Source organism: Amblyomma maculatum, chromosome 10, assembly GCF_055883805.1.
Source record: "Amblyomma maculatum isolate TAMU_Amacu chromosome 10, ASM5588380v1, whole genome shotgun sequence".
NCBI lineage: Eukaryota > Metazoa > Arthropoda > Arachnida > Ixodida > Ixodidae > Amblyomma > Amblyomma maculatum.
In genome coordinates this window covers 19,366,459-19,383,698 of record NC_139353.1, presented here as the reverse complement: position 1 = coordinate 19,383,698, position 17,240 = coordinate 19,366,459, and the positions used below count along the sequence as shown (strand labels likewise).

The following is a 17,240-nucleotide window of genomic DNA, read 5'->3' as shown; positions in this document are numbered from 1 at the left end:
ACATACATACATACATACATACATACATACATACATACATACATACATACATACATACATACATACATACATACATACATACATACATACATACATGCATGCATGCATACATGCATACATACATACATACATACATACATACATACATACATACATACATACATACATACATACATACATACATACATACATACATACATACATACATACATACATACATACATACATACATACATACATACATACATACATACATACATACATACATACATACATACATACATACATACATACATACATACATACATACATACATACATACATACATACATACATACATACATACATACATACATACATACATACATACATACATACATACTTGGGCGGAGAGGTTGTTATTGTCCTCTTACCAGATGACATCAACCCATACCAGGGCATCAGATAAGAGTAGGGGTGCAGAGAGATTGTGGAGATGTACATTTACATGCACAAAATGATTATTCAGGAAGGGAGACGGCAACAAAAAGATATATCACTAAAATAATAAGCAAAAACCATAACGCCAGCAAGAAGTGAACATTGAGATTAGTAGCCAAGTGATTAAAAAGAAAATGCATATTAGCAAGGCAGACGTTCAGAAGCTGAGAAGGCAAGCCAACGAAAGTTTTTGCCTGTCTTCAGCCTCTTCTTCATGCGTTGCAGTCACCATGTTACGCGGAAATATGCGCGCAAGAGTTTGCCGAGAAACCAGTTGTGAGTTAGCAATTGTTCTGCGCCTGGCTTGTTGTTTTAGGTTTTAAAAGTTCATTTAATAAACTCAAATATTGAACATCGAACTTCTCGTATCAAAGATAAGCTATTTAAGGACATTTGCTTGTTCCAATGAAAATATTTTTTCTGGATAACACTTCAAAATAATGTCGCCATTTAACACACGTCTTGAGCGCCATAGCCACTTAATACTTGTGAAAAGGTCAAGTAAGTAGATGTTTACCCTGTAAGACACATAACAAAACACTAAAAATAATTGCTACATCGAATTATGTAAAACGTTTTGATTGCCGCTGAAAGGCCCTGGTGCGTAGGTAAAATTGATAGATATAATCGAGACAATCTTAAAAATGGCTTCCTTAAGATTTTTTGTGTCTGTCGGCCATACTTATGGCGCACATTGAAAGGCGGAACCGTTGCGTTATAGCAGGCCACTTGATACATAGTGAGTGACGAAAAAAATGCGACTTGTTAAATTTAATTTCTCAAACGGTTTGGTAACTTAAGAAGAGGGAATTACCTTCAGTCATAGAGCAAAACGAAAAGAAATCAACTTCATTGCGACGCAAGATGACACGTGGAGAGAACGGACGAAGAAGACAAACTAGAGCTGTCAGATTCGGTTATGAGACACTGGTCTGCTCTAATGGCCCGAATGTAGTCGGCGTCACGCCGTATGCAGCGAGACCGATGTGTCGCAAGACAGGCTCGTTCGTTAATCTGCTTTCATTTCCTCTCATTTCCTTGCACTCGTCCCTGCGGGCTCCCCATCCTATCTTTGTCCCGCCGCTCCCGGAGCCCCTAATGTGCCGAGGGCCATTTATGCGGCATTCTGTGCCGCTCTCCTGTTAGCTATACGTCGCTTTCTGGGCGCATTTCTTTAGTTCGTTCCCGTTTTCATTTAACTTTTATTTCATTTAGTCTTTGTTTTCAATCCATGCAACTGGTGCAAACCAATGACTCTCTGTCCCTTTATGCAAGGGTAACTCTCCGCTCGATTTCCCCAGCGTCCTTCCATTCAGGACAGATAGCGAAGCGTGACTGTTTTCCCTGTTATCCTATTTTCCCTACTCTGCATGACCAGCAGCATGCATCCTTCGCTACTCTCTTATCTGGTTCCTGCTGCATAAAAGTGACCACCTCAAAAAAAGCAGGGACCAACGGCCTGTGTCCTCATCTCCCTTCTTTTCTTTTTATCCACACCTTTTCTTAGTCCTCGGTCCCTTTATCCCCATAATTTTCCTTTCTTCCTTGCCTTCACTAATTTTGTAAGCGGTCGAGGCAGCGCAGGTGTCGAAATTTGGCGTTTCACAAGTGATCTCCGCCAGCGACTGTACCCAGGGCCCTACTCACACATCTATATGGCTCAGCTAATGGAGTGTCCGCTCGAGGGTTCCTCTCTGCTAACGAGCGTAGTTTGGAATTAATGTCGGGCCCAGTCAAATGATGACGAACAGGAAGAAGGGTGAAAATGGAGGAAAGGGCTTATCTTTTTGCACTCACCGGTACCGCTTTCGTAAGCCCGTATTACGTAAGTGCTCAAGCACCTCCATTTTGCTGACTGCTTTGATTTTGTTCCATTGATGTAGCGCCGGGCGACGGTATTTTGTCCGATGAACCCGAGTTATATTCAGAGTCAAATCAAGATAAGGCAAGATGATCAAGTTCATTTACAGCTAAAATGCCAAGGAGTGAATAATCATGGCCAGATTCACTGTAATAGCTGGCCTTAAACGCATATTATTTAACGTACCGAAGTTTGTGTCATAAAGGCTTGAAGCAAACGTTCACAAAATGCTGTGTAGAAATGAACCCCGGCGTAAAATTTTCAATATCTTCGATGTTGGATTCCTGATCAAGTTATTATTTTAGATTATTACTCGCTAAGCATCTGAGGTTCGAGGCACGAATCATTGTCTTCGACAGTCGCTAGCCTAGCCAAGTACAAAAGTTTTTCAGTCATCAACCTCGGCAACTTGATAAAGCACTCTCTTGTGACACATATTGACCATTGGTAGTGGCGTCTCTCTTTTTCTACATACCTTTTTCTACATAACTTACAGAACATCGATCGCTTCAGTGGTCAGTACTCTCTCGACAGGTGGCGGCACCCGAATGTACCACATCAATCACCACTTAGAAACGTCCTGTCTTTCAGGTCCTAGCTCCATGAGCGGGTTTCTGTCGCCCCAATTTCGTCGTCATTGTGCTATGCCTTACCTACCACGATCATCCAGCTTTCGCCATTGGCATTGCCCACTTCCTTCTGTTTCTATCCGTGTCCGTGCATTTTGCTCTTTAAAAAGGTATAAAACTATATAAATTTATCTAGTTTTCTAGAAGCCCGCCCCTGGAGCTATGGCCTAAAAGACAGGACGTTTCTAAGTGTTGATTAATGTGGTACATTCGGGTACCGCCACCTGTCGAGAGAGTACTGACCACTGAAGTGATCGATGTTCTATAAGTTATGTAGGAAAAGGTATGTATGCAGAAAAAGAGAGACGCCACTACTAATGGTCAATATGTGTCACAAGAGAGGGCTTTATCAAGTTGCCGAGGCTGATGATTGAAAAACTTGCGTACTTGGATTGGCTAGCGACGGTCGAAGGTGGTCGAAATTACTCCGTAGCCCTCCACTACGGCTCTTCTTTCTCTCTATCCACTTTCACTCCCACCTTCCTCCCTTCCCTTACGGCGCGGTTCAGGTGTACACAGAAACAAGTGTGACAGACACTGCGCCTTTCCTTTCCTGTGAACCAATTATTATTATCATTATTTTATTCTGCGCCCGGCCGCGGTGGCTCCGTGGTTAGGGCTATTGAGTGCTCAACTTAAGGACGCAGGTTCACTCCCGGCCGTGGAGGGCGCTCTTAAATTGAGACCAAAAGCAAAGCACCCATGTAATGCGCGGTATTAGTGCCTCTTAAAGAACCACAGGTGGCCGAAATAACAGCAGACCTCCACTACAGTGTCACTCATAGCCTGAGCCGTTTTTGATACATTTGACGTGTAAACTAAACCAAGCATTTGTAGCCTGTGTTTGCCATCGTTTGGGAAGGTAGAATTGTTTTTTTATTTCATCGGAGTGAGATTCGAAGAACAGTTTTAAATAACTGGGACGAATAGCAGGTTAACAACAATTGGTTATTCTGGATAGATTGCAGAGGTTTAAGCCCACATTTATGCAGCTACTGAGCTCCCACCAAGGAGTCTTTGAGGAACGTGCGCGAACGGCCACTTGTTAGAGCAATGCGGGCTATATAGTGGTGGCGATTAGGGTTTCTGTGGGCGTCCCATGTTAAGTCACTGCTTATTACTTTGTCACTTTCCAACTCTCCTCCGCTGCTTGCATCAGGGCTGATGGGCTCAATCCGGCTCAGGAGTATATTCCAGATTTTCGCATCAAAAAATTTCCGTTCTTCACAACGTTCATAATGTTATCTCTGAACAAATTTCCAGTTCTCAAAATAACTGGAGGGCCGATATTGGCGCTGCATAGTACCCAGAAATGTGGTGCAACAAACGCAATCCCATGAGAAGAAACACCTGTGTTGTGTTTCTTCTCAAGTCATTGTGTTTGTTGCGCCACATTCCTGGGTACTTTCCAGTTCTCGTATAGACCTAAATGTTTATAATTTTTTTTATTCATACATGCTTTCAGCCTCCCTTTTCCTCTGTGCAGCTTGAATAGTTTACCTTGTAACTAATGCATTCCTCGTCCCTCGGCATGTAAAATCTTATCACTAGCCAGACACCAAGTTTCAGACAAAGAAGTAATATGAGTATCTGGTCATCGAGGGGTAGAGAGGAATGAGTGAGCACACACCGAATACCGAGCATTCCTCTCCCTGGATACGTCATCCCTCCCTTCGCATGACTGCCCCCAGCACCTCCCTACGTACCGCGAGATTCTGCAACTCGTCCGCTTAGCGCGACAAACATTCCAGGCACACGCTATAAGACAAGTTAAATCTGAGGAGTGTTATCTCAGGCGGTTACAAACACAGTCCTACAACCGCCCAGCTAAACTGCGTGCAATTAGTCTGGGTACTTTCTTAGTTGAATACACGTTTTGCGGCCGGAAAGCAGATATTTACATACTGATATGGGTTACCAAGAAAGCCAGGCTACAGCTTAAAGAAAACTCAATGTCGGCGGACTGGGAAGTGACCTCGGCCAGCTCCGACCTCGCGACACAAAGAACATTGATTGCGAGAGCTCTGGTAGCGACATCAACCAACGAAAGTCCCGGATTGAGAACCCAACAAACCCCGCCCTTAACCCATAAGCCATTTTCCAGATTAACGTTTTATAGTACTGCTTCTACTACACCACGGTGCGTGCACTTTCACAAGAGGCCATCCCAAACAGCGAGTATTTATATGAGTCATCAGTAGAATGAATCATCACCACCATTCCTCGCATGCAGTATACCTGCAATTAAGTTCTCCCATAGTGATCCCGCAAATCATTACAGGAGTGTCTCTCGCCGATTCGTTTAGTCAGAAATCGAGCCATTGCGTGCGACGCACAAACCCGCAAGGTTCCAGTCTCCAGCATTGCCTCCGTCCTTGCGTCACTCTGTGTCATATCGAAGGCCTCGAGGCAAGCTCCCGCCAGGAATCACCGTACACCGGCAACGCCAGCGCTGTTCGACCGGGAAAGAGAAGGCAGGCCTTTAATTAAACCCCTCCGTACGCGCACCAGGCAAACTGTCTGACTTCGATCCGATCGATCACGCATTCTCCGTTGGCTCTGCTGCGAAGATTGCGGAACGCACGCCGGAGGAAACGCATGGTGCGAAGAAGACTGCGAGAAGGGGCTGATGAAGAAGGGGGAGGATGAGAAAAAGGTGCGTGCTGGGGGAGAAGGTTACAGGAGTGGATAAGGGTTCCTCATTAGAGACCGCTATGGAGGCTCTCCGTCTGCTCCCTACCTTGCCTTTCGCTCCCTCCCAACCAAGCTGTACATTAGGGAGGACCGGTAAGGCGCTATACTAACCCTCGTCAGAGTCACGCCCCGAGCGTCTCCACAGGCCTCCGTCCCGGCGTCGTCTTTCGCATAGCGCTTTAACCTTCCTCTCTTCCAGGAACAGCTCCCCTTCGCACCAGCTTGTTATGTTCCCATTCTCCCTAAGGCCCCGTCTCCTCCTCAACGAGCCCTACTCTTGTCCCGTAAGCAGTCCCCAAGAACAACGGCGCACCATCTCCTTCTTAAGCGTTGATGATTAGGTGCGCGTGGCATAGAATCTTGAGGGTGAGGGAAAGGATGCGAAAGGGATTTAAGGAAGATCGGTGTGTAAGAGAGGGGCGCAGGGAAACAGAGGTTACGTCTGACACGGAGGCTTTTGTGGAACGTGGCTCCGGAGCTAAGTGGAGAAAGTTTGAGCAAGAAGAGCGGCTTGGCACGCTGAGCCAGTCGTTAGTGGCTGCCTTTTCTCGAAGGAAACAAAGAGGGATAGACGATGCTTACGTTTTCCTCCATCTACGTCACTCGTCGTGGCTGGTGATGTCGCGGACTGTACAGGTCTTCTCGCTCACGCCGTACTTCTTGTCGCCTCGGTAATAGCTAGCGGCAGATTGGTTTTACCTCTCAGAATGACAGCGTTCAAACTTCCTGATCGGGTATTATAGATACCTGTATTTGAGTAGCTTCTCAACGTTTTTGGCACCGACTCATTAATGGCCCATAAATAAGACACTCAATGACGTCACCTCGCCGAGATGATATAACCAAAATAACCAGAGTCCGGAAACTTATATCGCATATGAACTGATCACTGCGTAAGTGTCTCAGCTAAGTAGAACCAAGCTTTGATATGGTTAGTTTTATTTGGTTTGGCTTGGTTTAGTTTGAATTATAGGGTTTAACGTCCCAAAACGACTCAAGCCATAAGGGATGCCGTAGTTGGGGGATTTCTATACTTCAACCACCTGGGGCTCTCTTAGAGCGCTTACATAACACAGTACTCGGGCGCCTTATTTTTCACCAAGTGAATAGACGCGAACGAACATTCGGGGGGGGGGGGGGGGGGCAGCAAACGGGACTCCCTGAGGCTGTCTCCTCATACTCGCCCTTAAAGTTGGAGCTTAAGTTATCCCTTAATTTTAGGTCAGCTCAGATATGTGATTAAAACTTATAAATAAATTAAACTTAATCTGAACTTCAGTGCTAAATTTTCTATGCAAATAATTCAAGAGCAGATTTAGAAATGCTCTATTCAATTGTTTTTCAGAAAGTTCAGTAGAATGCTCTTTCTCAGTTCCCAATGATTCGCACGAGGTATAAATATTTTCACGGGAAAATAAGCTACGGCGGCGCGTTGTTAGCGCCATAAAACGTGTCTCAATTGCAGAAAGTCGGTTGAACAAAGCTGCTTTGAATGAACAGCGTACCGGTCGAGGATTATAGCTCACCGATTAAAGTAGACACTTAGTTTCGTTAGTTTCAAGATGCCGCAGCTGCGGTACAACATTGCGTTCTTCCTTCAAGACCAAGACTGCCAGATCGAATTCCAGACATAGCGGCAGCATTTCGGCAGAGTTAAAGCGCAGAAGGCCCCCGTCTGCTGTACTGTGATAATGCAATGCAAGGAACCCCATGTGTTCGAAACTGATCCCTAGCTTCCTATTCAGGTGTTTATATGGCGCATGCGTAGTTACTGCATGTAAACCCCATATACCAAGTATCATGCTCCACATCTATCCTACTCCAAGATGCATGAACCAGGCGTTCTCATCCACTTGAACTACGCCCTGTCCCCCCCCCCCTCCTTTTTTTTTTCTTTCAACTTTCCAACTCCGTGATAAAATGTCTACAGGAACACCTAATTGCGTTATCTGTTGGCAATACGATCGCATTTGAAGCTCTTGATGTCTTTACATCCAGTTTTGTTTCATCAATTCATGGTTCTGCTTGCCGACGCCTGGACTCCTTTCTGCGTACAACCAAACGTCTCGTCGAATCATCTATTTGGTGATTACTCGTTTCTCTGTTGTGAAAAACTTGCGACACGGGCGCAGTAAAAATACACCGAAACTTACACAGTTGTCACTTCCGGTCTTGGTACGTCGCTTCCCACTCCCGAAAGATCAAATTTTGTGACCAAAGTTGCATTACGTCCTTTTTTTTTTTTCTGCGGAATTATGGTAATGCCATCACATTTACACCTTGTCCCTCTGGCCTTCGGGCCTGTCCATCGATCACTGAATGGCTTCCGCTTTTCCGCAGTGATAATCTCAACCGATGCCGGCCATCGCGTGAAGGTGCAGAATAAAAAGGGGGCTCAATCTCTTTCATACTTTTGCCACCTGCATTCACCCCGTTCCTCGTTCTATCGAGCCGTATACGTCAATAACTCGCAAATGAGATTTCACTGCTCCCATTCGAGGCGACCGAATGAGAGGCGATGGTCTGTGTCAATGGAAACCGCGGCGAACGTGGAAGTTGGTCTCCATTTCGACTGGTGCGGAAGTCGATATTGGCACTCCCGTCTAACACAGCACGCGCGAATGCCCTGAAATGATCTTCGCCGGTGGCGACAGTGATGCAGTGAGATCGTTGTTCCCGGCGCCTCCAGCATCGACGGCACACGGCGCCAGGGGACCAACGATCGGTTTGATGCGGTCTCGCATTGGGCTGCTCTGAGCTCTAGGTTACATTGTCATAACGGTTCAAAAAATAAATAAATAGATTGAAAGTTGGCATAATGTAAACACGATTATCATCACAAGTCAATAATCGCGTAAGTTGTGTGTGTGTAAGAGAGAAGTGGAAAGAACGAAACAGAACTCAGTTTGGAGGGCAGGAGATCGAAGGGTGACTTCCATGGTCTAGATGTTTTCCATACCAATGCCGCACTAGCGTAGAGATTTCGGAGGAATATGCTAGTTTGATGAACGAATTGAAAATATTAAATGACCCCCACATCCCCTCCTCCCTCGGTTCCAGGGGTTTTGTACAAATCCGCTCCTGAGATTTGGAGGAATGCATTAAGCAAACATCCTCAAGCTGACGCATCTAAAGGATAAGGTTACAACTATTAGGTCTTGCGAGAAATTACAGCGATCATCATGTGAGTCACTTGATGATCACGTGAACATGAAATACAATCGCGTCATTTCCGTCAAATAGTGATGTTTTTTCTTTTTTCTGTCTATTTATCACTTCACATTACTATTACTCTGAGCTGGTATGCAGAGTTTAGCAAGGTCCTAAGGTTCAAACTTCGACCTTGGACAAAGCGCTGTGACATAGTTGCATTTACTAGTAGTACATAAAGAAAGCAGTACTCCCTCGGATATAGGTTACAGAGTAACTCAGCCTGGTGTCGCGAATTCTCGAAGATACAACGGCGGCCTTTAGCAAACCTCTTCTGAGGTAGCGGCAAACCATGGGTACTCTTTACTTAGATGATCACGTTGGTAAGCTGACTCCTTCGAAGTACTCAGATACCTCAACGTCGTCTGTGTGCACTAATCATAGTTAATCGAAATTTCTTCAGAGCCCTTTCCAGGACACTATTGAAATATTGAGCCACATCCTTAAACAAAGCACTCACATGAATGTCCTTGTAACAGCACCAATGGCAACAATGCAATGTTAAAGTTGTTTTAAAATGTTTGGAAGAGATATCAATATATATAAGGTCCCTTGAAGAAATTTAGTCTCTTTCGAAGGATGAAGGGAACAGACTTTATTTTCGGACGACTTTTTATTTAGATGAAACTACTCGAAGGGGCTTGCATTATTTTTTTCCACTGCTATTTGAGCTTTTCTTAATTTTTGTCATGAAAACTTGGTACACGATCTCGATAAGCACGTTATCATGTCCCTACAAAAAGTAGGTCCTTAGAGTGCCTTCAAGGAAAATGTTAGCTTTACTGTATAAAAATGGTAGTTTTCCTAAATGCGTATTTTGGCCCACAAAATGCGACCTGAGGAAACCGTATTTGAGGTTTAAGCCACAGTGATATTGTTTACCGTACTTTCTAAAAGGGGGTACTTCTGCACAGGTAAGACATTCTTCATACTATGCTGATAAGTAGCGATTGCTTCTACTTCTCGCTTATTTTTCTGCTTATGACTAGTGAAACGGTTTCACTTGTACTCGGAAACTAGCATAAATAAGCAGAACAATATAGGTAAGAAGCGTAACCAGATCAATCTCTGATGCAGATTAAAGGTTGGAATCAGGCTACAGTGCTTACGGAGTATACTTCCAATATTCGAAGCACAGTTTGGGAGGCCTCAACGATTCCGAGAAAGGTGGTGTAACTCGTACAAATAATTGCCAAGTCTTTAACAAACGCTTTATGTTCAGCTCTGCAAGTACAAAGTATGCAACTGAACTGGCGAAAACAAACGAAGTCCTAGCCCTAATTTATTTTCACGAATACATCCATGCATTCTTGTTTGCTGCTCGTCCATATACAGGTGTTTACCCAAACTAGGGAAGAAAAAACGCACCCCAACGCCCCAATTTAAAAGAGGAGCCAGCGCCCGACTTCTCTCGAGTACCCATACCTCTTGAAAGAAGAAAAATCCCCCCGACGTCGCAACAAACGGTGGATCTTTTTATTTTTAGTTTTCTGCGCACCGGGTGACCGGGTGCACAACAGCCGGGGAAACGAAACCAAGTAAAAAAAAAAAAAAGGCAAAGGGCTTCAAAGGGTATAAATACGCCGGAGGCTGTAGCATCAAAGACGGTTAGGGAATGGGGATAAGGGATGACCGAGCCTTATCCGTTCCGCGCATCGCCAATCCTTCACCGCTTCGATCCGCTACCTCCTTCCTTTTCCTAGTCCCTTTTCTTTTTCCCTTCCCTCTCCCGATGAATGGGCGGCACCGCTGAAGCGTAGGCCAAAAAGCGAAGCCGTTATTGCCAGCCTAGCCGCTGGTGGCCGCGCCAGATACCAAAGCGGGCGCCACAAAGCGAACATAGAGGGAAACAACTGGAAAGGAAAAGACTGCTCGCAACAAAGATGGGGGAAAGAAGGAACATACATGTGGACAAGTATATGAAAGCAAGGAGCGAATATGAGAAGAACAAGAAAGAAGAACGTCTTTCCAATATCCTCTGATCGGCGAAAGGAGCGTACACCAAAAGATGAAAAGAAAGAAAAGAGGATATGAAGAAGGTTTCCCAACTACGCAACGGCTGGTTAGCAGTCAGGGAAGCTCGCGAGAGGCACGTGAGAGCTGGTTGGAAATGGGAAGAAATGGCGCAAGGATTTGGGTATCGGGTGGAAGAGAGAAGAGATCGTGGTAGAAGGCAGGCTGCCAATACGGCACTCCGATCAAGAAACGAGCAGCGTTCGCTGTTTATTGGGATCGAAAACTAAGAATAACACGAACGTAGGAGGAGGAGGAGGAAGGGAATGGTTACAACTGGGCAACACAGATCGGCCGACAAGATGGCTGCGCGACGGGATTGGGGAAGACGTATAAACGGGAAAGAAGAGGGAAAGCAGGGGTTGGTGTGGAGTACGGAGTGCGTGGTAAAAGGAGAGAGGGAAGATTACGCGGCGAATGCTGTGAGAAGAAAAAAAAAAAGCGATGAACCGAAGATAATTGAACTCCGGCTCTCTCGCAGTCCCGCGGCACCCCGCCTCGGACCCTGCTTTTTTTTTTTCTTTTTCTTCGCCAATGTCTAAGGCGATCTCGCCGGCAAGCTCTCCGTGCTGCTCGCCCTCGCGTTGGGTGTATCTTAGCAAACGCTCGATATAGAGCTTTGGATCTGCTCCGTACGGTCTCAGCGAGCGCAGTAGCGGAGGGGATAGTCGCGCGCTACGTAAGAGACACTCTCAGCTCTAGCTCCTCCTTTCCATTACGGAGACGACGAGACGAGAGGATGACAAGGTTCGATGCGTACGTATGTGTAGGTTAGGATGCTTATTTGCAAGGGTAGGGTGTATCCCATACTTCATCTTCCCCTCTACTTGTCCAGCACGAATCCAGAGATGCGTGTATTCGTCACATCTCTCCCGCCCTCTAGCGCCCCCCCCCCCCCCCCCCGGTCCCCTTTTCCCGTTCCTCTTTCTTTCATCCCTGCGTTTCCGTCGTCTCTCTTCTTTCATCTACGCTCGATACACCAATGGACAGCGCGTCGGCCGATCCTTGTCGGGCTTTGTCTATCGATGGTGTGCGTTCAGACAAGACGCATAAACCATCCGGTCGTGCTTCCTGACCTTCTTTCCCGCCATTCTCCCCTCTTTGCCAAGGTCGGGCGCGTTCCTTGAATTGTACGAAGCAGCCCTCTCTCTCTCCTGTCTTCCCGTCCCCATTGGCTGATTACGACGCAGTCAGGACGCAACGCAGCGTTCTGCCGTATAAATTTATCTGTCGCCCAGTAGTCTTTACTGTGCTTAATCACTTCACTAGACGCCATAGCTTTTGCCTTCGTTTCGTCTATCGGAATCTCTGGGCCAATCAATACCCCAATAGTGCTCGTCTCTTGGCCTTCACTGATTCGACACGTGTATATTGGGTAATTTGGCTCTCCGGTTTTCGATGACTTCCGGGAAGTTAATTATGACGTCAGCTCTATCCGAACGGTTTTAAATAACCGTCGAAGTCATTAGTTAGATCCTATATGGTTCGATTTACGTCCGCGTGGCTCTCGTTTACTCTTTCCGGTTGTCGAAATTACTGTTTAGCAACCACCGCTCTTCGCGACACATAAATTATGTAAATGGTAGCATTACGCACTTCCAAGTCATTTTCTTTCGAAAGCAATGCTGGCTTTGGCGCACAGAACCATCGGGTCTTCTTTCTTCGTTTGTGGCGTTACGATTTTCGAGGCTTTCTTCTCATGATTTCGAGCCACTTAATTTTTTTCTCTTTACTGTCAGTCGGAAACAAGGGGTCGCTCGCCGATGTTGTCACGGGGTTCTTTCCGAAGCTCCTGGATTAAGTCAGTTGCGATACTTCCCGTAGAGACCATGTATTGAGACCTGGCGCTGCGTTGATCTCGAATTCGGAGTTTCGCAAGCAGCCGCTTCATCTGCTACGTTCAGGTACACAGCTCAATAGTTGCCTAAAGCATTAATAAATTGCAGAATAAAATACCTTACTAGTAGGCGATGCCATCTTATTGCTGATCTCCGTGAAATGGAGGCAGGGTAATAGCGGGATTTCGAACTGAAGTTTTGCAACTACGCTCATCCTAAATTATTGATGAGATTTTCCCTAGAATGGCAGTTTATTGACACATCGTCAAGACAAACGCAATCATAATGGAAACACTGGGAGAATTTATGCGTTGTCTTTGCTGAGATTGAAAGAATGTGTCAATTTTTACTCAAACTCCGCTCCAGCAGAGTATATACTGCCCAGGGTTAGGACGGCATAGGTCAGTTTCCTATCCGCAGGGTCCACAACGATCAGATAAACTGTCTTCAAGTTCTGCTTAGATGCATGATCAGCACGAAGTTGTTCATTGCAATTGTTCTCAAGAAACAATGAGAGCAATGTCCCTTTTGCAGTTGCATTGTTTTTATGCAGCTCGGTTAAAAGTCGTATTTATTTCAGTGTGTACAAACTCAACACAATTTAGGCGTTGCATCTAAGTGTGCAGTGTACTGTACATCACCACATGGGTAAAGGCAGACTGTACACATGGGAGAAATCAAGTTCCCTATTTCATCTGCTCGCGTTGGTCTGTCAACATTAGTTAAACACTTCCCATCCCTCAGCACTTCTTCAAAGACGGGTAGTGCACTAAATTCAGGTGATGGTGAAAATCCACTCGAAAGCTTAAACGTGCCTTTCCCCAAACTTGGTTAGAGGCTTGGATACCAAGTGGTCTTCATTTCAAGGAGGTCTCAATAATTGTATCGGTTTCCTAGTGGACGAAAGAAAAAGTAGAAAGGTATAAACTCGGCCGGTTTTCCAGAATTACTGACGGGTCTCAATTAAAGTAACACCGACAGATAGGAAGCGTTTTGATATTTTGTTTTTGCGTATGCAAATTTTGCTCATTTTCATTCGGCACTCGAACATTTTTGCGACTCCTCAGAGCGCGTTTACATTGTCCAAACTTTGCGAAACAAATAAACAGAAAAGATGAGCTAGAACAAAACAGATCGAACCAAGTTTTCATTTTTACGCTAGAATAGAACGAGCTGGATTCCTAGAGAAGGAAAGCGTAGCAGGGGGCGGCAGAAAGTTAGGTGGGCGGATGAGGTTAAGAAGTTCGCGGGGGTCAAGTGGATGCAGCTAGCACAGAACCGGGTTAAGTGGAGAAATATGGGAGAGGCCTTCGCCCTGCAGTGGGTATAGTCAGGCGGATGATGATGATGATGAGAACGAGAACGCCTGCAAATGTACCACTCTAAACGGCCGTATTTCGTGAGATTGAAACGCGAATCGGAGACTTCAGTTGCCGAACAGTAAACAATCTCTTTCCCTGTTCGCATACCCCGAACGATTATTTTTCATTCTCGTGCGGCTCGCAGCTGCTGTTTTTTATCATTCATTTTCCTTTGTATAAAAAGTCTGCTCTTTCCCTTTTTCCTTTGAACTCCGTGTTTCTGCCAACCTCGTTAATCTGTTGCTTTTTGTGCACTGCACGGACAAGTTTCTGTACATATTGCATCGGTCTAGAATGGCATTTCAAGAATATGTTAATATTTTTTTCTTGCTCCTGTTTCTCATGGTTGCGCTGATCATTTAGATTCTCAATCCTTGAAGTTACTGTAGAAAAAAAGTTCGTGAACACATTCCCAAAAGTTATTTCAAAGCTGCTGCAAATTTTTGATGAGAACTGCTGTTTTTGTTAGAGATCCTGGGGCCACACTGAAATATTCCTTTCTTCTCAATCCCACGGAGTAAAAATAAGAGATTCACTTCGAGCTCCGCTTCGTCACCTGTTTAAATAACCACGTACAATCCGGAAGGGATGCAACTGTTCACTGAATGGTCACTTTCTAATTCTCATTTTCATAATTTTCATAACTCCGTCCCGTGTCGGAGAAATGCCTCTTTTCGTTAATCTCCAATTCTTTGCCGCGTCAGTTGCTGCCACGCTACCTGAAAAAACCCTCTAATCTCGTCTAACCTCGCCCTACCGGACTCTCTGTATGCTGGGCTTACCTCCGAAATTAATGTGTACATAAGCCTCTTCGACACCAGCATACTTCCAGACCTTCCGTGACGCTCCACATAACGGCTATGGACAGAAGAGACTCAGGATGCAAGCAGTTTACCACTCTTCGCGTGGCGAATGGAGGTCCTCCGACATCATTATCATCAGCCGGACTATACCCACTGAAGGGCGAAGGCCTCTCCCAAACTTATTCAATTATTCCGCTCCTGTGCTAGCTGCATCCACTTAACCCCTACAAACTTCTTAACCTCATCCGCCCGTCTAACTTCCTGCCGCCCCTTGCTACGCTTTCCTTCCCTCGGAATCCAATTTGTTACCTTAAGCGACCATCGGTCATCCTCTCTCCGAATTACGTGTCCTCTAAAACAGACGCTTGGGTGAGTTGATAATCCATGAGTGTTGGCAACGCAAAAAAGACGGGGACGTAGGGAGGACACAAACGAGCGCTGACTTTCAAATGAAGCTTTATTGCCTGTCCCGTGAAAATATATACACCGAGTCCAATCAACAGAAGGAAACATGATAACAATCACGTGAATAGATAAAGCTATCTACAACTGAGGGTGATTACAGCGACGTCATAGCCTAGAGTCTAAAAACCTTATTTCCTTCGCTGTTAATGCCACCGAAGCACTACTAACACAAGCGTCATCTAACCTCGCGATTCCAGCGGCTTGTAGAATTTCTCGGGTTAACTGATTATGGTGTCTCTGTATCACTACGGTTTGGGCCAGCGAAGTGTGGCGTGCAATAGTTACGATGCAGGGACTGTAATAAGTGAGCGCCACACTTCAATAGCAAGCATACATGTCCTCCCCATGCCCATTTCTTCTTGCCATTGTCCACTACAATGTCGTTAACTCGAGTTCTTTCTCTTATACACTCTTCATATGTCCTCTAAAATATATTTACATAAATATGTCCTCCGACATAATGATCCAAATATATTTTATAGACCGAAATGACTACCATTTTGCTCTGTTCTCTTAGCATTGTGTCTCATCGACGTGAACCATAGAAGGTGAACGAGAAAACATGAACGAAAAAAAAAAAAGAAAAGGAAAAGAAAACAATAGCAATACCGCAACACTATTGGCTGCTGGAGAAACAAAATACGCGCCTATTAATACTTCGACGTAGAGACCTTCATGTCATCAAAGTGAAAACTAAATGCTGTAGCATTCAGTGTGCTGCAACAAACAAACAAAAAACTATCTTTGGTCACTGCTCCCATATCAATAGCCGCTGATGGTACAGCCTCGAAAAAAAAAATGCGATAAGGCAGTGGTCTTTCGTCTCTCTGTGTAAATCCTAGCGCTTTCGATTTTCCAGCTTCTGGTCACTAGAAGTTCTCTGGGGCCCACCAGATATACGAAAAGCCGCATTTCTTAATTGGAGATTGCATATGAACGCAATGCTTTTATATATAACGTATAATTGCACCTAACTGTCAATTTATGTCGATATATTCCCCCAGAACTTGCCATTTTGCTCTGTTTAATATTAAGAACTCAGCCCATTGGTTTTCTATGACGGTCTTAACTACTCTGTGCGACTTCAAGAAAAACTTTGAAAGCAAGAAATTGTAATCACCGGAAGAATAAAGCGATCCAAGCATTATAATCCGGGCCCCATTTTACTATATTGCAGAGCTGCCTGACAATCATTATCGATAATGGCACCATTATTTTGTATCGCAATATTTACTGTTTGGTAAGAGCGCAGAACAAACATTAAAAGCAAAATTTTGCTGCACGCCTGATGATTAGACCATTACCATTCCTTAAAGTGTCTCACGGAATTTTTGTTATCTCATAATTAAAAACAATATCCAAAAGGCAGATTTATTTGAGTAATATCTGCGCATGTTTAAAATTAACATTGGATATTATTCGTCGAAAAGGCAACTAATCAGCGTTGTGTAGGTGTACGTAAAATGTTTAAGGAGATTCTACTATACTTTTAGCCACAAATGCTGAATTGTGTTTGAAGTTGCTTACCGAACATCAAGGTATCTGCACCGATGCTGTTGCGCCATTTACTATACGCGCTCTAGTCTCATTGAGTTATCAACAAAGGAAATTTAAATTTTTAGGTCTTTAATTCAATTTTTTGTACTTATTTACTTTTTATTTTTTTAAACACAAAAAAATTCTGTCTGAGCGAAATCATCCGTTCTACGCTTGCTGCTCCAAGCCTACAAATGTGAACAGTTCACGGTGGGTGCACCCGGTTCCGCATTATTCTTCCTTTAATTCTACTGTACTACTTTCGTGGGTCGAAAACGATTTGTTAACCAGCACGAATTGAAATGCGTTTCGCGAACAGCCATGCTGTTGTAAACAAAAACAAAAAGTGC

General features: G+C 44.7%; 1 long non-coding RNA gene across 1 annotated transcript in view; it reads right to left on the bottom strand.

Annotated features, from left to right (window-relative positions):
* LOC146175761 (uncharacterized) overlaps window positions 1–17,240 on the bottom strand; it is a 42,311-nt gene that overhangs the window by 15,427 nt on the left and 9,644 nt on the right. The gene's annotated exons all lie outside the window — the stretch shown is intronic.